Below are 22922 nucleotides of genomic sequence, written 5' to 3' on the forward strand. Positions count from 1 at the left end.
ATACAAAGTTACGCTAGTGTGCAGATTTTTTTCTTGTTGTACTGTAATTTAACCCATAAAGACCCAGTGCTACTTTTATGTCAGTTCCCAAATGAGTTTTTCTCTCTATTTAACCTTTCATAACTGATTCATCACTATTTATTCTAACATTATCTTCTGTATTTTGTGTTTTTTTCAGTGAACATCATGTATTTTCTTATATTTAATTTACTGATCATGTAGAAAAAAGTCACTTTTACAGTAAAATCTATCATGATCTGAACATAAAACAAATGTGTCCATCCACTGTCATTGATCCAACTCCATGGGTTTGACTGGCGAATTAATGTTGTAGAAGATGACGGTGTTTCCACGGTAACTACGGAGCCTCTGAACGTCCGAATGGGTCATATGTGATGACCATGAAAAGATGAAGAACTTTTGTGTCAGTTCCCAAATGAATTTTTCTCTGGAACCTTTTAATAAGTGATTTATCACTGTTTATTGTAACATGATCCTCTGTGTTTTGCATTTTTCTGTGTAAATCATGTATGTTTCCCTATATTTAATTTGCTGATCATACAGATATTCATGAAAACTCAGAGTTAATTCAAAGGTTATTATATCAAAACAGAGAAAACTGAAGACAAAGTGACTTTTTCAGCAAATCTCTCAATAACTGAAGACAAAACAAGTGTGTCCATCCACTGTGATTGATTCAACTCCATGGGTTTTACTGGTGAATCAATGTTGTAGAAGATGACGGTGTTTCCATGGTAACTACGGAGCCTCTGAACGTCCGAATGGGTCATATCTGATGACCATGAAAAGATGACAAACTGTATTTTACACCAATTATTTACATGGATTGATAGGATTAGTGGTTGAACAGGTATTAAACAGTTTAGATCAGTAGATGGTTTTGGTTGGCGGTGGATGTTTGAGTCTTTTTGGGTTAAAAATATCACCAATCATTTATGCCTCCAAGTTCTTTGAGACATTTATTTGACGTGTGTTCGAGAAACAATCAAGTGTTAAAAACAAATTAGATATGCTTAAGAAGTCACTTCAGAACAGTCAGAGGAAACAAACGGTCCTTAGCGTCATATTATTTTGCACAACATTTCAATGTGTTAAATCCGACATCCCAGTAAGAGTGAATCACTGACTGCAGCCGTTGTGCTTTAATCCACTGGTGTTTGTTCCGTTGTTGTTGACGCCTGAGTTGGCCATCACTGTTGTGACATTTTGCAGCCAGAAATGACCATATTTGGACCCAAGCACAAGTGGTGAAACATTAAAGTGGTAATGATAATACTGACCATACTGTCAGTGGTAATTCACACACTTGCTATATATTAATACACAATACAATAGTTAGAAAATAAACTTTTTATTATAAATCAGAAGCTCTTAGGGCAGTGTTTTCCAACCTCAGGGTCAGGACCCCATGTGGGGTCACCTGGAATTCAAATGGGGTCACCTGAAGTTTCTAGTAATTGATAAAAAAAAAACAAAAAAAAAAACTTACTAATAAAAAATATATGATGAGTTGACAGACACACTGCAAAAATCAGTGTATTTTTGCCCATTTCTAGTCAAAATATCTCATCACACTTAAAATAAGACATAATCACCTAAAGAGTAACTTCTAAGTGAGATAAATGAACTTATTTTTAGACAATAGATCTTGAAAATCTAATTTCAAGAAATCTTACCAAGATCATTTGCACTTGTTCCATTGGCAGATTTTTTTTTTTTTGTTGTTTAATTCAAGATTTTTTTTTGCTTAATTCAAGCAAAAAAAATCTGCCGATGGAACAAGTGAAAATTATCTTGGCTTTTCTGCCTCCGTCCAAAATAATATACATTATATAGCCTAAATGTCATCTAAAATTAATGTTTATGTGCAACATAGTATAGCAAACTATTACATGATCAAAAACAAATTAATTTTAGCAAAAAAATGTCTCCGTTTTGCATGTCTGGGGTCGCCTGAAATGCATGATATCAAAATGGGGTCACGAGCCAAAAAAAGTTGGGAACCACTGACTTAGGGCCTGATTTACTAAAGGTCTGCAGGTGTAAAAACATGCGCAAACTTGACTCTGCACTCAAAAACACATTGAAGCGTATCTACTAACAGGATGCATTGAGGCTTGCATCTCAAATGTTCAAAATAGCTCATGCAGCCTATTTTGCGTGTTTGCCTTGATGAATATGCAATATGGGCGTTTCTGCCAGAATGAGCAAAATTATTGGGAGGAGTAGATGGAGGGGTAGATGGAGGGGAGTAGAGGGGACTGAGGATTCCAAACTGTGGTCCTGAGACTTTGGGATGCCCTGGCACTGGTACTTCGCACTTTAACCCTTTCATGCAGGAATTATGAGAATGTTAATCAAGAGTTTTTTCTTTATTCCTCTTTAGGCATTTAAAAAACAATGAGATTATTATAATTTTTTTTTTTTTTTATGAAACTATTTTTCATGGAGTTGCAAAAATGTGCGTTTAAGTTTTAAAGCAACGAAACGTGTATTTACTGATATACTGTGTGAAAACTATGAAATAAAAACATTTAATGCTGCTAATTTGATGTTTTCTCACATTTTAACATACACTACAAACAAAAAGTTATGGATATTTAAAATTTTTGGGGCTATTTTTTTTCATTTGGGATTTTTTACACAACGCTTTTTACTCTTTTGTGTGTGAATTGAATTGAAACACATTTTTTTAATGACCAGACATAGTTTTATTTACAAATGGCAAAAATGCCAAAAAAAAAAAAAAAAAAAAAAAAAAAATATCCTTAATTTTTTGTTTGTAGTGAACTCCGATACTAGTCACTTCATGGAGATAATATGCCAAAAACAAAAAAAACTTTTGTTGTTAATTACAGTTTAATAATGAAAACAAGGAATTGATTGATACTCAAACATGTTAGATTTGGTTTATCAAGAACAGCCATGTCACAGTAATGTTATCAGTGTCAGTGTACTGTGTACTGTGTTGGCTGATATGAAAGTAAAATAACAAAATCCATGAATAAACAACAGAACAGCTGTAGAAGAACTGTCCGCTGGAGTGACCACTGTGCATGAAAGGGTTAAACTTGATTGAGTCTTTTAAGAAGAAACTGAAAACCTTCATGTTTAGTCAGGCTTTTAGCTGGGGGGGGGGGGGGGTATCACCATTTGCTTTTTTGTTTTTATGCTTGTGTCTCTGCATGTATTGTGTGTATTTATCAGTGTGTTCTGTTGCCTATGCATTTTACTTCAGATTTTATCGTAAAGCACTTTGTGAAACCTTTCTGCTAAAAGTGCTATATAAAACAAACTTTATTATAGATGCAAATATTTATTTAGTGTGTGAAATGTGACTTACCAATCCTGAAACTGATGTCAGTGGCTGATTTTGTGTCTATATTTAGCAGTTCTGAAAGGCAGGTTTTAATTGGCACAGTTTCACGCAAAACTGCCGGCAGTTCTTGCGGCGAGGAGGCGACATAGGCCTAACCAAAGGCAACGCAGAGAAGGAATCTGTTCTGCTCGTGTCAACATTTTGGGAATGATGGAGGAAAAAATAATATAGACGTATGACCCAGCAATGCCGTTTTAGAACTTCTAGATGAACTAGGGGAGGATTTCAGTTTAGTCACAAGGAAGAGTCATGCAATACCTTCTACGACAAAACTCCTCCCAACATTACATTTCCTTGCATCTGGGTCATTTAAGTGCACTGTTGTCATCGTGCAAGTTTTTACAGTGTGGTCTCCAAGACTTTACAGCGGTTGTCGTTTGTGGAGGCAGTCTTAGTCGATCAGACATGCAAATCAATAGCATGGGCATTTTTTTAACATGAGCAAGAAAAACTGCACCTGTTATTTGTGATCTTAGTAAATCAGGCCCTTAGTGTTTGACTCATCAAAACTGTTAATTGAAGCCTGTGAAGCAGATGTTGAAGCCTTCTGTTGGCCTTGGAATCTTATGTAACGATATGAAAATTTCATATCACAGTTAGTGTTACCAAAATTATCACGGTTATCATTATTAGTGCGGTATTATTGAAATTGTGCTCAAAATGTTCAAAAAGTACTGATACACATACTGAAATAATTTAACCAAGTTGTATTTTGAAAAAAATAAAAAATGAAATAAAATAAAATAATAGACACAATGTACTTTGTCTTGTCAGAAACATTCAAATATTAACCCTTAGTGGTCTGAGTCTGTTTTGTCTGTTTTTCAGTCCTTTTGATTTGGCCTTTATATACTATAGAAACAAATGTTTACTATACCCATGTTTGGGATCTGTTTTTTCAGCACAACTTCATCTGTATCATCTGTCTATTATTTTTTCACTTTAATCTACTATAAAAACATAAAAGGACAGAAAACACAAAAAATACACAAAAACAGATTTAGAAAATGTATATAATTTATTGCATAAATAACACACAGATGCTTAATGAACCTTTTCAGAGACTTTAAAAGTGAATATTGGTTCAAATATTAGGTATAGAAAATTAAAATTGTAATAAATTAAAACTATAGTCAAATATTTGACATAAAAGCAAATCCTTACATAGGGTTTTTTCCCCTAAAAGTGCAGTAATCAAACACAGTTATCATGAGAATTAGAATTTAAACACTAATACTAACTGTCTGCGATTTTACGGCGGGTTATCATTATACCGGTAATCGTTACATCCCTAATCTATCTATCTATCTATCTATCTATCTATCTATCTATCTATCTATATATATATATATATATATATATATACATATATATATATATATATATATACACACACACTACCAGTCAAAAGTTTTAGAACACCTCAATTTTTCCAGAAAATGATGCAGTTTAATTGTCTCAGTGTACTCTGAAATTAAAGCACAGAACAAATAAACAATTGAAGTTAAAAAAGAAATTATGGAATCAATGTAGAAACTAAAATGTGTTTTAAACTTTGGACTCATGACAGTATCCACCTTTGGCAGTTCTAACAGCTGAACACACTGGTGGCATTCTTTCTACAATGGAAATCAAATATTCTTCGGACAGTTCTTCCAGCTCTGTAGCAGTAGTTCCATAAATGTGGGCCACTTGTCGGTGTCTTTGCTTTCCCTCTTCTGTCCAGTTCATGTAAACCAGCTCCATGGGCTTTAAGTCTGGGCACTGGGCAGGACACTCCATGTTTTCAAGCGGACCATTCCCTTCACATTTCAATCCAAAACTGGAAAAATTGGAGTGTTCTAAAACTTTTGACCGGTAGTGTATATATGAATAAAATGAGGAAAACGTGGCTGCAGATGCAGGCGTAACTGTATACGCATGAATACTCACTCATTCATTCAATAATTGAATGTTACAAAAAACAGTCATTTTCTGTAACCAGTTAATCCTGTGGAGGGTGTGAGCACTGGAGTTAATCCCGTTTGACATCTGGCAAAGGGCCGTACACGTTAAACACGGATTCATCGCAGGGCAGACGCAGAGACGAACAACCATTCACTCTCACATTTACACCCACAGGCCAATTAGCATGACTAATTAGTATATTACTGTGCGTGTCTTTGAACGGTGGGAGGAAGCTGGAGCGAACATGCAAACTCTACGTGGAAACTATGACTGTATACACTAGGGGTCTGCAACCTTTATTATCAGTCAGAGCCATTTTACCTCCTCTTCCGCCAAAACAAAAATAGTCTGGAGCCCCAAAAAATAACAGAGCTTGTAAACTTTTAAAAGTTTTAAACTTTTTTTACATTTTATCTGTTACAACCACTGAATACAACAAACAGAAGTGCAGTGTGGAATGGATTCTGGAGTATGATACTCCAAAAGTACACAGTAAAAGTAGTTCATAGTATTTGTGCTAATAGTATATGAAGTACTAATACCAAAAATACCAAATTCATGAGGTATTTATTGGAAAAAAATTACTTTATTCATCATTGAATGTCACACTTTTTTGAACTCCATAATTCCATATGTGTTCATTCATAGTTTTGATGCCTTCAGTGAGAATCTACAATGTAAATAGTCATGACAAGAAAGAAAACCAGGTGAGTCCAAACTTTGGACTGGTAGTGTATAAGATTTGTTCAGTCATGCAGTTCTCCAAACAAAAAACATTTTCATTTTTTGTAATAGTTCCTAGATTGAGAACCACGGTGTTAGAGCTGAGTATTCAAAATGCGTCATGGAGCTGTTTGATTGGGTCGCTAAGTAGCAGAGGAAAATGTACAACAATGATACGACATGTGAATTCAGTTTTCTAATTATAACCGAGCATGTAAATACTGACCTCAACAAGACGGTGTGAAATACAGAGGAGGGGTGTTAGCTGTAAAAGATGTAACAAGACAAAAAAAGATGTAAAACATGCAACAAAATGAAAATGTTGTACAAGATATAAAGCACATAAAAGACATGATAAAGTTACAATGGTAAGAAAGCAAGATGACTAAATAATAGACAAAATAAGACAAAAAAAGAGAAAATGTATAAATAAAAAAATAGTTAAAAGCAAGGTAAGTCTATTTATATACGTAGCTACACCATGACTACTCAGTGTGCTTTACATAAATAAAAGAAACATCCAGAGGAAACAAAGAGCTTAAAAATAGAAGATCCAAATACCCCAAAATATAATTAAGAGAAAAGAAAGATGTGAGATTAAAGCTGTAAAACACTGTGAGCTACAAAATAATAACATATGTTTATTTTTAGATACCTATCATAATTCGTAATGTGGTTTTCTCAGCTTGAGTTCAAAGGGTCAAAAAAAGAGAGAGAAAGAGAGACCTTGTTGAAGTCATTGTTTTTTGTTTTTTTTTTTGTTTTTTTTTTAGTTTTAAGAAATAAGAAGACACTGCATCAGTTAAAGGGTTAAAGAACTTGCTGCAGTTGAAACATATTGATCACTATTTTAATTATCCAATGGAAGGATCTGAACTATTAGTTTAATTAAACCAAGGCTGAGACTTTTTGTTGTGGGGGGCCGAGCTGTGTTTTTTTCTTTTTTTTTTTTCCAAACTTTATTGAAAACATCTGAGTATACATCACAAACATTTAAACAAACAAGATGTCAAAAAGGAGAAACCATTTAAACATAAGTTAAGAAAATAATGCATAGATTTAAAGGCACAAAGTATAATATACAAATAATATAAAAAGTAAATAAATAAATAAAAATAACAAATCTGACAAATGTAAATAAATAAGTGCAACAGAGAGTTCAGCCAATATTAAAGAATTGTTTATAAATAGCCAAGTGTTGGAGCTTTTTTTTAAAAATTATTATTATTATAAATAAATTCTATTAATATAATTATCAAATTCCAATAGGAAGATTTCAAAATTTGGGTGTGTTTTAGTATATTTGTTTTTATGTATATGAAATTTTCCAAATAATATGAACAAATTTACAATAAATTCGAAATTGTTAATATCGTGTTTAAAATATGTAATTACATTTTTGGATGTTATGTTTATTTTATTGTTACTTTTAGAAATGATAAATTTTTCAATTTTGGACCAGAAATTAGAAGAATGTTCACATAAAAAGAATAAGTGTAAAGTAGATTCAGATTCAGATTGACTAAAGTTACATATTTCTTCCACATCGTAGAATCGAGACAAAATAGCGTTGAAGGGAACATATGTTATGTAAAATTTTGAGATGCAAAATTCTAATTTTGTTTGTAATACAGTATTTATATGGTAATGTCCACGCTTTTGACCACTCAGTTTTAGAGGAAGTTGAATTCCATACTGTTTGACCTCTGGGGGAAATTTTCCTCTTTTCATTCAATGCATTGTGTATGTGCCTGTTACAGCTGGAGCTAAAAATATGAATGCCATTAATCAATAAACAAGGTTTATTTGTCTGTGATGTTTGATAACTAAGAGGATTTTTCAGAAGTAAGACAATACCATTAGGGATCGCTTTGAATACATAGTTGTATTCTTTCTCTGGAAATCGAAATGAATTTATTGTCATGAATTGATCATATTTAAATAAGTTCCCATCTTTGTCAAAGAGGTCATTAATGAAAATAATGTCTTTGTCAATCCAACTTTGTAAAAAAATTGATTTCTTTCTAACAATAATGTTTTCATTATTCCAAATAATAGCTTTGTGTGGAGAAAAATTGTGTGTATAGCAAAGTTTCCAAGAAAGTAGAGCTTGTTGATAGAATTTAGAAAGTTTCAAAGGGAGTCTGGTGATAATGTAATTACAAGACAATAAAAAATGTAAACTCCGACATTTTTAAATATGTTGTGTGGAATAAAAAAACAAATATTGGGCCGAGCTGTGTATGTATCTCCAATAGAGGGAATGCACATCGGTCACTTCCCCCCAGGCCACGCCCCTCTCAGTCAGACTGAGCGGCAAAAACAAACCGGCTCAACCTGGCGGAGTACAGCAGTAACTACAGCCAGAGCGGGAAAACTGTGGAATATCAGATGGAATTAAAGACAACTGGACTGGACATGGATCCATACAAGCTACCAAACAACAAGTGTTCTACCAACACATGTGGTTCAACAAAACTAATAACAATAACTAATATCAAGGGGAGCTTCACATACGTTATGAAGTTTCCCTTGGCAAAGCAAATTTGTTCAGCACCAAAAGGCAACCAGACTACCATTCTGCTGTTAGGGTGATGGACAAGACAAGTTTTAAAAAATGAATAAATAAATAAATAAATACATATTTTGTGTATCTGTAAATCTACTGTGATCTGGAAGTTATAATGTACATGTGGAAATAATAACCTAAAGCATAATAATGTTAAAATTAAAAAAACTAAATTCAGTTTGTTCATGTTATTCACATTGTTTGAAAGGATAGTTTGTAGATGTAAACATTGTCATCCTGTAATTTCATTTTTTTCTCAGTAAAACACAGAGAAAAGTTTGGAGTTGACATTACTCACATATTATTCTGTTATTATTTCACTGGTTGGGCCCACTGCAGATCAAATTTAGCTGAATGTGGAACTGAACTAACATGAGTTTGACAGCCCTGAGTTAAGTCATAATTTTGTTAAAATTGCACTTATTTTACATAAGAAATGTCTTTTTTTTCCCCCAGGTTATTCACATCTTTTTTTTTTTTTTGGATAGTTTATAAAAGTAAGTATTTTCATAATTTAATGGTGTTTTTTTGCACTAAAACACAGACAAAAGTTTGGAGTCGTCATTATTTCTAGGTTATTCTGCTATTATTTCACTGGTACCGGCCCACTGCAGATGAAACTGGGCTGAATGTGGAACCTGAAAGAACAGGAGTTGGAGAGCCCTGGTCTACACTGTGAAAGAGCCACTTCAGCCATATTTTTTATGTGTGCTGTGGGAATGTAATAACCTATAAAAATACTAGCGTTTCGTCTGCGTAGCTCCATGCCAGCGCACTTGCCAACCCACAATTTTGCCCCGCTCATGGTGATCAATAGGCATTAGCTGGAGACAAGTGTTTTGTCAAGTAGGTTGTTTAGTGAATGATTGGCAGCTGTGGGCTTGGCTCAGACATCAACATGAACCCTTCCTACACCTGGCTGAGCAAACACACTCCTGAACCTGAGCCCATGAATATGCCACTCTACTCAAGCTGTCACTGCTCTTAGCTTCTGATTTCCAGCCTAGAGAAACACTTCAGATGTGTTTTTTTTTTTTTTTTTGGCTTGAGACTGACATGTTTTGACTGTCAGCTCACTGAAATGAGGTCCAGGGATCAAATGTGTGCCCTGCTCCGTTGTGTTTGAAGGTTCCATGTCAGTATGTTCACCTTGGTGTCCTTTCAAAACTGGAGTCTTGTTTGTAAAAGAAGAGTCTGGCCTTTTGAACTCCTGCTCCATGACCAATGACTGTTTTTGGAATCAGACCAATCACAAGTGAGATATTCATGTAGAATAGTGATGTGACGTTCATGAACGAATGGAATCTTTTGAACGGCTCTTTGAAATGAACGATGGGAACCGAGTCTTTGTAAAGAGCCGTTCATTTTTTTATTTTTTCATTTTTTTAAGGAGGGAGTGTCTGATTGCCTGTCAGTTTAGCGTCACTGGGGAGGCGTTGGGCAGGAGGAGAATGTTCCAGCAGAAAAAAAAGAGTGCACTGAGCATGTCTGATGGAAGAAGTTAAAAAAAAACAACAGTTTGAAGCGTGAGGTGAGCATAGAAAAGTCTGAGAGTGAGTGAGTGAACACCTGTGAGTAATGAGCCAAAGAAAGAGGAGGAGGATTTGGATGCACTTTCAGAAAGAAAAGCTGGACATGACACTGGAGAATGTGACTACAGTTCAGGTATTTAAGTAAGTGCACTGATTCATCACTGTTGTGTTGTGTGCAGTTTTTTCCGTATGTTTACACACGTTTATTCTTGTTTTTTACCCACCCCCGCATGTTTTTGGAGGTTACCCGTATCTGCGGGTACCTGACCCGGTGCAGGACTCTGACATATATAAGTAAACATTTCCAATGTACCATTTAAAATTAGTAAATGACTGGGTTGGTAGAGTTGGTAGAGCGGCTCGTCCAATAACCAAAGGGTTGGTGGTTCCAATCCTGGCTCTGACTGTCCATATGTCCAAGTGTCCATGGAAGACACTGAACCCTAAACTGGTCCCAGTTGGACCTGGTGGATTTGGAAAGAGCTGTGAACACCATGAAGGAGGAGAAAATGAGCTAAAGAAGTGCAGAACATTTACCATTTAAATCCACTGTTCAATCTACATGTTTAAACTGTTCAATCTACGTTTGATTTATTTATTTATTTGTTTGTTTGTTTTTTTGCTCCATCCACACAGAGCAGATAGAGGAGCTCCCACAGTGGAAACTCCTCTGTATTAAACTCTACTGATGACTCACACATTTCATGGCCTGTACTTCTTTCCAATAAGTGAGTATTGACTTCACTGTGTTATCTTTTAGAAAATCAGAAACTCTCACCTTAATGGCTTTTTTTAATTATACAGGTAGACCCGTTGTACTAAATTGAAATTAGATCTGAAACGGTGGTTCCTGGATGTGAGATCACCCTGTTCCCTGCTCACTTCACTACCCACTGTGCACATATGCTTAGCTGATTACATATGGATTTCCTTTTCACATTTGTCCATTTGAACTCATCCAAGTCAAAATGGAAAACGGACAAATGGTGATGCAGTGTGGTGTGCTTCCACAGAGTCCGTGACGGTGCTGCACTCCTTTTTCTACTCTGATGCTCTGTCTTGTCTGAGGTCAGGTTGAGTTTCTTCCGGTAGAAAAAACTGGGAAACTGTGCAACACTTGACAGTCGTCTTTTTCAAATGTATTGATGATGCAACTGCAGCTGAATGGATTTTTTTCCACACTTGTGCAGGAATACTGGGGCAGTTTCCATCCTTGTCTGCAACATCTAATGAACCAAATGCAGCCCATGAAACCCATTTGCATCTGATCCATAGATTTTCAGTAAGTCAGCAAATTATGAAGTCTATCTATCTATCTATCTATCTATCTATCTATCTATCTATCTATCTATCTATCTATCTATCTATCTATCTATCTATCTATCTATCTATCTATCTATCTATCTATCTATCTCCATAAGAAAATAGAAAGATTTGATGAAAACATGTAAAACTGTTATAAAATGTTGGTACAAGAGCGTTAGTAAACGGTTAGGGTTTGTTTAAGTATTAAAAAAATCCATTGTGAATCATTTTTTAATCACATTTTAAAGACTATATTACACTTAGACATTACAAAATATATTTGTGGTTTCAATTTCACAGGGGTGTAAGAAAATGTCAATACAATCATTTTTTTAATACTCCACTGACCTTCAACAGCACTTTATCCATGTTGAAGTAATATATTACTCACTTTAGCTCTTACTACTTTCTTTTGGATCACATAGCATTAATGTGCAAATACATAAGCCTATGGTATATCTAGGCAAAACTTTAATATTTCTAATAAAATATATATTAGCAATTGTGGCCAAATAAGTGAACACACCCTATATGTTAATTACAGACTATATTTACATTAGTCTATTTGATTTGTAAATGGTTTATTTGAATGTCATGGGCTCCACAACAGACACATAACATATAAAACATAACACATACACAATGACATTATTATATTACTGTGGATAATGTACAAAACTCAAATCATCAGTGCTTTACACATCCATACACACACTGGGAAAAATAGAAATTAACCCATAAGGTTAATTTGTTACTTTCGAGGCAGTTCCCAAATTATGTTTTCTTTAGATTTCACCTTTCTTAAATGATTTATCACCATCTTTTTTTGTTTTTTATTAAATCAGTGCCTACATTGGAAACATCATGATGCCACAGTTTTTTCAGATGTAGTTTTAAAACTTTTACAGAATGTCCTTTGTGGTGGACAGTTTTCATAGATAGATGGATAGATAGATACTTTATTCATCCCATAGGGAAATTTACAGTTAAGTATTTTTAAGGTGGGTTGCTGTCTATTTTTAGCTCTTAGTTGTAGTGTTTTTGTTGAAAAGCCCAGCCTTAACCTTTGTATGTTGTGTTCCAGAGGTGTATAACCATGGAAACACGTACAGCATTTGCACTGGCTTTTGTTGGATCACCTCACTTAGCTTGTCGATACAGTAGGCGCATATTCCTGCGTCTCTTGCTGCAGCTTGAATCTGTTCACATAAGACACTTTCCATTATTTTACTCAACACAGGCGGTAAACTCATTGGACGACTGTTGGGTCCTGAAAATGGCTGGCTTGCATTCTTAGGTATCTGTGTTATTTTTGCCTTTTCCCATTCTTGCGGACATACCATTTCATTTAAACTTTGACTTATTCTATGACAGATCACTGGGGATATCAAATCAGCAACTGATTTCAGAAGCTTACCTTCTAAACCATCAGTACCTGGTGGTTTATCTTTACAGTTTCTTCGCATACTTTCTATTTTACTAACACTTACTCTTTCAAAATTAAATTGACAGTTTTTACCTAACATAATTTTATCTCTTATTAATGAGTAAGATGCCTCATTATCCATTTCCTGAAAGCTGTTCCTTAAATCCTCACTTTTTCTAATAAAATATTGAATTAGGTGATTTGCTATCTCAACTGGTTTGGTAAGAAAATGTCCTTCTGTTTCTAAGAAAGATGGAGCAGATCTAAAACTTTTCTCTATCAGATTATTAAGTGTAGTCCATATTTTTCTACCATCACTTTTTATCTCATTTATCCTCTTTTCAAAGTATAGTTTCTTTTTCTTTTTTTTTAATCTAATTTAGTAACAAAATTTCTTAATTTACAGTATACTTGCCAGTCTGATTTATAATTGGATCTGTTTGCTGTTAATTTAGCTTCATCCCGTTCCCTCATGTATTCTTTGAATTCTCTGTCTAGCCACAGTGTACTGCTACAAAATGATAAGGATAAATATAAAATCATTTAAATTTGGGTTTAAATCTTTGAGTTAATTTTTACACAGTGTAGAACACTTTCACATTTTTTCATCTTTTTTTTTTTTACTACTGGAAACACGTACAGCATTTGCAGTGGCTTTTGTTGGATCACCTCACTTAGCGTGTCGATACAGTAGGTGCATATTCATGCGTCTCTTGCTGCACGGTTAACCTTCACATCCTAATTGTAAGACAGCGTAGACTGAAAAGGAATTTGCACAACAAAGGCCTAATCTATCAGTAACTAGGGAGGTAGAAAATGTGACAGTGGACTTGGAGAAGTGCAACAGGACAGATAATTTAATTACATGAAACTGTGTGGGCTCCTTTTCTCCTCTTCCTTCCATAGTGTCAAGGTTAATTGCTATAAGTTCGGACCAGTCTAGCAGCGGGGGTGCATGGGGGGGGGGGGGGGGGGGCTGCTCTAAAATCCAATTTTATTAAGATGATTGTGCATTCAAGCAATATTTTCCATTAGACACTGATTCTTCGCTGCAGACTACTTTCAGGTGGCTTCAAAGAGTTGCTCCAATTTTAAGTTAATGCTTGTTCCCTTTTTCTCAGTGATATCACAGCGAACGGAAAAAAAAGCAGGACATTTACCAGAGTAGAGAGGTTACATAAGTAAAACCACGTCTTTTAAATGATCGCCTTTACCAGGGGTCGGCAACCTGCAGTTCCAGAGCCGCGTGCGTCTCTTCCTCCTCCTTGTAGTGGCTCCTCCCTTTACTCCTCCTCCTTGTAGTGACTCCTCCCTTTACTCCTCCTCCTTGTAGTGGCTCCTCCCTTTACTCCTCCTCCTTGTAGTGGCTCCTCCCTTTACTCCTCCTCCTTGTAGTGGCTCCTCCTTTTCCTGCGTCTCTTCCTCCTCCTTGTAGTGGCTCCTCCCTTTACTCCTCCTCCTTGTAGTGGCTCCTCCTTTTCCTGCATCTCTTCCTCCTCCTTGTAGTGGCTCCTCCCTTTACTGTGGTCCATCCAGCCGCTAGTGTTTTTCTTGTGCACTACTCATTTGACAGTTACAGTAGATGAGCTGCATGGAGTGAATGTGCCTTCAACAACAAAAGTAAGGGTTCATTTCTGCTCTAGGTTAAAGACGCAGACGCAGACGGAGGTTCTGTCCATCCTTTGTATTTTACTCACGTAATTCTGTCCTTTTTCCGGGAGAATATGGAGCAGTACGACTGGGAACTGTGGAGGCAGTGTTGAGTTTTGAAGAGATTCATTTCCATAAATAGTGATACTTTTCATAGAGCGACTGTATGAGTATGAGTACTGTGTACTTTTGGGGTAATCCTACAATAGATTCCATTCCAAACTACAAGTGTGTTTTTTCGTCTGAAATAGGCTTTAAGACTAAATTCAATGATGAATAAAATTATTTTTTCCGATAAGTACCTCATGAATTTGGTATATTTGGTATTAGTACTTCATATACTATTAGCACAAATACTATAAACTACTTTTACTGTGTACTTTTAGAGTAATCGTACTCCAGAATCCATTCCACAGTGCACTTCTGTTTGTTGTATTCAGTGGTTGTAACAGATAAAATGTAAAAAAAGATTAAGACTTTCAAAAGTTTATGAGCTCTGTTATTTTTTGCGGCTCCAGACTATTGTTTTTGGTGGAAGAGGAGGTAAAACGGCTCTTTTGAAAATAAAGGTTGCAGACCCCTGGTATGTACTAAGGCTCTTCTCTTTTGCTGTAAGAATAACAAAGGTGTTTGGCATCGCAGAGGCACTGGAGATAGACGCAGGCCAATTCCAGACACCAGCATGTTAGCATGTCTCAGCCGTTTAGAGGATTGCTTGTGTAATGCCATCTGTATTCAGGGGATGAACACCCACTTTTACACCAGGGCAGAGAGAGAGAGAGAGAGAGAGAGAGAGACTTCAGCCAACATCTGTCGCTTCCCCTCTATCTCCCATTCACTCATCCCCGAGTCGCTTTTATCCACTTTGAATCATGACACAAGATCGGATATGTTAATTGAAGAAACAATTCACTCCTCCCAATGAATATGACGGATAAAAGCTTTCATGACCGCCGAACATGGGCTGCTATAAAACAAAATACTAATAGGCTGTTGATGTAAAAATCTTTTATGTAAGCTCATGGTGTGTTCAACAGTAAATCCACACACACACACACACACACACACACACACACACACACACACACACACACACGGTCCATTTAGGAGACGAGGTTTAATTACAAAAAATGGAATTATTTATTTAGTGGTTTCAGTAAAAATCCAGATTAGAGTTGGGGAAAAAAAAGTGTGACTCTAAGCCAAAAATAGGACTGGGCATTAAGTCAGTGACTGTCACAATAAAAGCTGAATAGAATAGAACAGAACAGAATAGAATAGAATAGAATAGAATAGAGAAGAAAAGGATAGAATATAGAATTGAATATAGAATCGAATAGAATCGAATAGAATCAAATAGAATAGAATAGATCTTTATTGTCATTGTACAACGAGATTAAAAAATGCGATCCTAAAAGGTACATTCATCTGACATGAAAACATTGTAAAAACAAACACAAACCACATAATAAATAGAATAAGAAGTAAAAAAAAAAAAACCAAAAAAACATACATACACAATCACACTACTATATTACTTCCAAGGATAATGGCTGATATTTTTCAAAATGATAAAACATGGTAAACACTGACACAGCAGAACATTTCACAAAGTTATGTATGTGGAAGATTCAAAGCAATTAATAATAATAATAATAATAATAATAATAATAATAATAATAATAATAATAATAATAATAATAATAATGGAATGGAACCTTTGGCGGGGGGGCCAGATTTGGCCCCCAGGCCACATGTTTGACACCTGTGTTCTACATTGTACATATTTGAGCTGAAAACGTCCATATTTAATTTGGACATTTAACACTGAAGGATTCATAGAAGCAGGCATGGTGCCTTTTAAAAGGAAAAGACACCATGTGAAAGTACAGGAATCGCCCTAAATTTTGAGACCAAGCACAACTTGCTTGTATAAATCCTTCTGTGTTACATGTTCAAATTAAAAATATGGGGGTGGTTGCGTGAACCTCCCTTTCCCACAATGCACGTCGCAACAAAATTCCTCAGATGCCGAGTTCCCTCCCGGCTCTGAATGTAAACACGTTTTGTTTGTGGTGGATGGAACTAAGAAACTGTTCACCGTAATGCAAGAGATTCAGCTGAGGAACGACAGACAGACCAACAGATTCATGACACTGAGCATAGGACTGAGGATGGACAGATGTGAGGAAAAACTGGTCATGAAAGTCTCCTGCAGCTTTAAAAAAAAGTCTTTAAAAGGTATTAAATTTGATATGGTAGGTCTTACGTTATGCTGCCATAAACTTATGTTTAAATGTGTCTGGAAAATGTCCAAGCTGTAAAGAAAGTAACGTTAGTCGACTGAGTTGCACCCGTTCCAAACTGGAAATTTATATTGAAATTAGGAACAGATTATTGTCAACTTCGCAGCCACTGGTGACAAATGACTCAAATGTTCAATAAATAAATGCTGGGAGTCACACATTTTGGCCAGTTTGGCTGTAAAATGGACAATAAATTGTGTTGGTAGTGTTAAAAAGGTCTTCAAAAGTCTTAAATGGAACTTGTCCAAACCTGTAGGAACTGTGCTCTGGTGTGACGGGTTAGTGCGTCGTACTGACTGTGTTTCAGTTTCTTGTAATTCATCCAGCCTTCACCTTGTGTCATGATCCACATTCTGTCAGTTCAGCTCTAGTCGTCTGTGACACTAATATGGAGGAAAAAGCAGACTTTGGATTTTAGGGAAGTGGAAGAACTTCTTTAAGTGTTTTCTGCCTTCTCGCAGGCTGTGTTCATATTCGATCAATCTGAAAATAATCAGCAGGATAAATGATTCTGAAAGCAGTCATTAGATTCAGCCCTGCCATTTTCCATTCACTTACAACGCTGGCCACTAATGGACACAAATTATCAGCTTCTTAAACCGTCCAGGATCCCATTCAGTCCAAGAATCAGAAAAGCCCTGGTCCAGCGCAGACCTCCGCCACGGCAGCTCCGTCTGCCAGGCTGCGAGCGACCGAAAACAATACCTGCACTTTGGACTCACACCCTCAGCGGTCATAGTATCCTCTTCTTATTGTGTTGTCCTCTGTTTCATGGGTTTTGCCAAGATGTAAAAATTACAAATATATTAGCTGAACTATACAGTTTATGCAATTTATTAACAACCGATATATGTGGGTTTAGTAGAAGAGCGCATTAGTACATGACATACAGGCAGGGATGGAGCGATAAGAAGACTTCATATCACCGTTAGTGTCAGCAAAATTATCACAGTTATCATTATTATCACGGTATTGTTAAAATGTGCTCAAAATGTTCAAAAAGTACTGATACACACACTGAAATAATGTGAAAAAATAAAAATAAAGGAATAAAATAATAAAATAATAGGCACAATGTACTTTCTGTTGCAGAAACATTCAAATATTAACATGTAAACATCAAACATACAAATGTGCATTAAAGATATGTACTTATGTGTATTTTTGCACATCTTTTGTCTACTTTAGTATGTTTTTAAGTGTAGTTTTGCTTATTTTTAGTATACTTTAGTAAGTTTTTAGTGTATTTTTGCTTATTTTTAGTATACTTTAGTATGTTTTTAGTGTAGTTTTGCTTATTTTTAGTATACTTTAGTATGTTTTCAGTGTATTTTTGCTTATTTTTAGTATACTTTAGTATGTTTTTAGTGTAGTTTTGCTTATTTTTAGTATACTTTAGTATGTTTTTAGTGTAGTTTTGCTTATTTTTAGTATACTTTAGTATGTTTTTAGTGTAGTTTTGCTTATTTTTAGTATACTTTAGTGTATTTTTGCTTATTTTTAGTATACTTTAGCATGTTTTTAGTGTATTTTTGCACATTTTTTGTTTATTTTAGTGTATTTTTGCATATTTTTAGTATAGTTTAGTATATTTTTAGTGTATTTTTGCATATTTTTGTATACTTCAGTGTTTTTTTTGTATATTTTTGCATATTTTTAGTGTAGTTTAGTATATTTTTAGTGTATTTTTGCATATTTTTTGTATACTTTATTGTATTTTTGCTTATTTTTAGTATACTTTAGTATGTTTTTAGTGTATTTTTGCATATTTTTTTATACTTTAGTGTATTTTTGCATATTTTTGGATACTTTATTATGTTTTTAGTGTATTTTTTCCATATTTTTTGTATATTTTAGTGTATTTTTGCATATTTTTAGTGTAGTTTAGTGTATTTTTAGTGTATTTTTGCATATTTTTGTATACTTTAGTATGTTTTTAGTATATTTTTGCGTATTTTTAGTGTAGTTTAATATATTTTTAGTGTATTTTTGCATATTTTTGGATACTTTATTATGTTTTTAGTGTATTTTTCCATATTTTTTGTATATTTTAGTGTATTTTTGCATATTTTTAGTGTAGTTTAGTATATTTTTAGTGTATTTTTGCATATTTTTGTATACTTTAGTATGTTTTTAGTATATTTTTGCATATTTTTAGTGTTGTTTAATATATTTTTAGTGTATTTTTGCAAATTTTTGTATACTTTAGTGTATTTTTAGTGTAATGGTGTGAGAAACGTTTGTATTTGTCATTATTTCTAGTTTTTTCTGTTCTTATTTGACTGATTCGGATCCACTTTAGCTCATACTGGTCTACATGTGGAACCTGAACCAACATGAGTCTAAAACAGTGAATGCCAAACATATAAATGTGCATTAAAGATGGCAGATACACGTAACATCTTCCAAAATTACCAAGCACTCTGACCATTCATTGTGGAGTTACACATACATATGTTGAAAATATCCCTATCTCCCAGTGATAAAGAATCCTTTTAACCCTTTCATGCATGAATTATGAGAACCTTAATCAAGATTTTTTGTCCTGAGTGTTTTTATTCCTCTTCAGTCATGAAAAAAAAACAAAAACAAAAAAACAGTGCGATTGAATTTTCTTTATGAACCTTAGTTACAATGCTGTCCACTCTGCTGGACACCATGTGTTTAATTTTAGAAGCAAAGAAACATGTATTTACTGATCTACTGTGTGAAAACTATGACCTAAAAACATTTTTAATGCTGCTAATCTGATGTTTTTTTCACATTTTAACATACTGTAATACTAGTTATCACCCACTTCATGGAGATAATATGCAAAAAAAGATAACTTTTTGTTTAAAGAAAAAAAAAATACCCTGTTAATTACGGTCCAAAAACAACTAGCAATTTTTGACACTCAAACATGTTAGTGCAGATCAGGTTTATCTAGAACAGCAAAGTTACAGTACTGGTCTGAATGTCAGTGTATTATTATGGGATGGTGCGTAAGTGTCCACTGTGTTGGCTGATATGGAACTGAAACAACCAAACCCATGAATATACAAGAGAACAGCTTTGAACACCTGTCCACTGGAGGGACCAGTATGAATGAAAGGGTTAAAAGTTCCAGACAGTGATCCGGATCATTCCCAAAATCTAATCATTTGTTACTCTTCCCATTTTGGACATTTCCTGAAAATTTCATCAAAATCCGTCCTTAACTTTTTCAGTTATGTTGCTAAATAATGAACAAACAAACAAACAAACAAACAACCCCTGGCAAAAACACAACCTCCTTGGCGGAGGTAATGAGGTCTGCAGGATTCATTTCCAGTTTCCTGCTTTAAATCCCACCAACAGCGAGGGAAAAACAAAACAAGGCTGTGAATGCTGCATATAGTACTATTTGACATTTAATTTTTAATTTGAAGGTGTCATGGCAAGTTGTTTGCACCGCTTACTTAGTGTCAGGAAAACAGTTTGAGCTGCAGTTTGTCAGGATGTCAGCAGCAGAGTGGTGTAAATTTTGAAAATAAGCTTTTTTTTTTTTTTTTTGCAAACGAAGGAGGAACACCAACACAGATAAAACAGACAAAAAAAAGAATATGTCACTGTTGAATTGCTGCAAACAACTCGTTGAATTAATGGTCTCGGAGCCCAAACAGTGCAGCGGTGGAGATCCGATCCTTACATTAGATCTGACCTGTTCTGTTCCTGCAAGATGTTCTGTCGGACCATCAGATTCTGTCACTGGAACCATTTGTAAAGAGCACAAGTGCTCGTTTTTGGACCGTCATGTGCAGCCTCTCTGTTGTTCCTCTGTTCAGTTTCTTTCTTTCATTCCTTCTTTCTTTCTTTCTTCTTTCTTTCTTTCTTTCTTTAGGATCCCCATTAGCTGTACCATAACGACAGCTGTTCTTCCTGGGGTCTTTACAATAACCTTTACAACTTGTCAATGCAAATAACATACAATATAATCCTACAAAACAATTTTTCACATTCTACATAACATACAAAAAAAAAAAAAAAGGAAAAAAAGAAACAGACAAAAATACAGACAGGACAGCTCCTTTAGGTCAGCAGTGGTATCATATATACTAGGGTGGTCCAAAAATTTTTTTTCAGATTCTCTGGATTCGAACCCTGCATTTGGTTCCATATCTGACCAAATTACTTCAGTCCACATTTTATGCAAATTAATTAATGTTTAGAGGTGTCACAGACAGGTGCAGATGTCTCTATATACTCTAACAGAACTAGCCAAATGAATAAAGCAGATTAGAATACTCTGTAATTTTATTCTCAAAATCAAACTGACACTGGCATAAAAATGTTCCTTAGAAAGTCCAGCAACCACTGTTGGTTTATTGAAATGACCAAAAATGACAAATTCATGGGGCCCAGCATTTGTGGGGGGCCATAGAGCAGTGGAGGGGGTCCAGTGGATACAGGCCAGAAGTTGTGAAAGTTTCGTGTATGCTCTGTTGTATAAGAGAGGCGTAGAAGTTGGGAGTCAGACGTTGAAAGTTTTGTTGCACGCTAGTGTGAGTGGTGGTATGTATGGACCTCCAAACTGGTAGCAGCTCATCTTTGACTAAGTCACTCCCATTTTCATCCATATTTTTTTTTACACAAAAGAACTAAATAAATCAGATTAACTGGTATACATGCATGAAGACGTGGTAGTATGGGGGGGGGGGGGGGGGGCAGGTGTGTTAATCTGATTTCTCAGACTCACATTACTGCTGTTAAATGCTAAAGCATGTCATATTTTGCTGTTTATAAGATCACTTAAATAATGTCATAATTCCAGAAACCAGATAATGATGGGAGTATTGCTGTGCATGTAAACAGGTGACAGGTCAAGTCATGTGACCTTCTGATGATCTATGATGGACAGTTGAATACTATTAGTCTACTGTAGAGTTGGACGATATGGCCCAAAAAACAAAAACTATGTGAACTGGAGATAAAACACAATTCAACCAAACTCTGTCTTTAACTAAATAAAACGGAGAAAACACATTCACTATTAATATTTTACAAGAAGAAAACAGATTGCATTTTGAAGACAAATGATCTTGTCTTGATTCAGAAGTTTTTTCACAATTTTCAGAAAACAAACCCCTCATTGATCAAATGGGTTGCATATATAGTCCGGCCCTGATGCTGCATTCCTCACTCATTCTCTGACTCCTGTTTTGATTGGACGCTGCTTTAGTACGACTGACAAACACTGCATTAGAAATCACTCAAATATGAAACCTCTTCATATCTTTCTGAGCAGAATGACTCATCGAGAGTAAAGTCCCTCACCTCTGAGACGAAGTTAAATATAAAATGGAGTTTATTTTGCACACAAAACTGTGCTTGAAGCTTAGATTACTGTTCAGAAAAATAAATAATCCCCAGCAACATGTTTTTTTTTTTTTTTTTTACTTTCTTATAATTCTCTGCAGTGTAAGTGAGACAAGGTTACTCTACTTGAAAGCAGACACAACCTCAATTCTACTTTTAGTTCAAACAGCTGCTTCAGTCGTCTTCTCATTTGATTCTGTTTAATTTGAATTTGTAAATTAGCATCCATTCATGTTTTTCTTCTCCCCTCACGTCATTGCTGTTACTATTTGTCTGAGTTATTCGTCTCTTTACACAAAAACAAACTGGTTCACGCTAAGTAGCACAGAATCCTCGCACGTAGTTTGGTTAATGTTTATGATTTCATGACCTGGACAGAAGCTGAATTACCACTGTATGGATTAACCCAGTGGTTTTCAACCCTGGGGTCGGGACCTCACATGGGGTCGCCTGAAATGTCTAGTAATTGATAAAAATAAAAACATATTAATAAAAAATACATAGTGAGTTGACAGAGCCAATCCCAGTCCATAGCAGACAAACTGTGGTTGTGAAACTGCAGCACTGTGGTTCTGTTTGTGTCACATGTTCACTGTGGTCAGTTTCAGATGCTGCAGCTCTTTCATAATTCATAGTTTCAGTTCTTGTTTGTTCAGTATTAATTGTCCTCCTTGTAAATCCCAGCTGGACTGACTGGACAGATCCTGAGCCTTTGTGCAGTAATCTA

At 35.1% G+C, this 22922-nt stretch overlaps 1 protein-coding gene across 2 annotated transcripts in view; it reads left to right on the forward strand.

Moving 5' to 3' along the window:
* Positions 1–22922, forward strand: part of lrrc4cb (leucine rich repeat containing 4C, genome duplicate b) — a 126418-nt gene that overhangs the window by 46032 nt on the left and 57464 nt on the right. The window contains exon 1 of one of the 2 annotated variants that reach the window (XM_030130819.1): positions 11380–11453. The exons of the other annotated variant lie outside the window; for it this stretch is intronic. The gene's annotated coding sequence lies outside the window, so the exon portion shown is untranslated. Of the gene's footprint in view, positions 1–11379; positions 11454–22922 lie in introns of those variants that run through there. 2 annotated transcript variants of the gene reach the window in all.

Source organism: Sphaeramia orbicularis, chromosome 3 (assembly GCF_902148855.1).
Source record: "Sphaeramia orbicularis chromosome 3, fSphaOr1.1, whole genome shotgun sequence".
NCBI lineage: Eukaryota > Metazoa > Chordata > Actinopteri > Kurtiformes > Apogonidae > Sphaeramia > Sphaeramia orbicularis.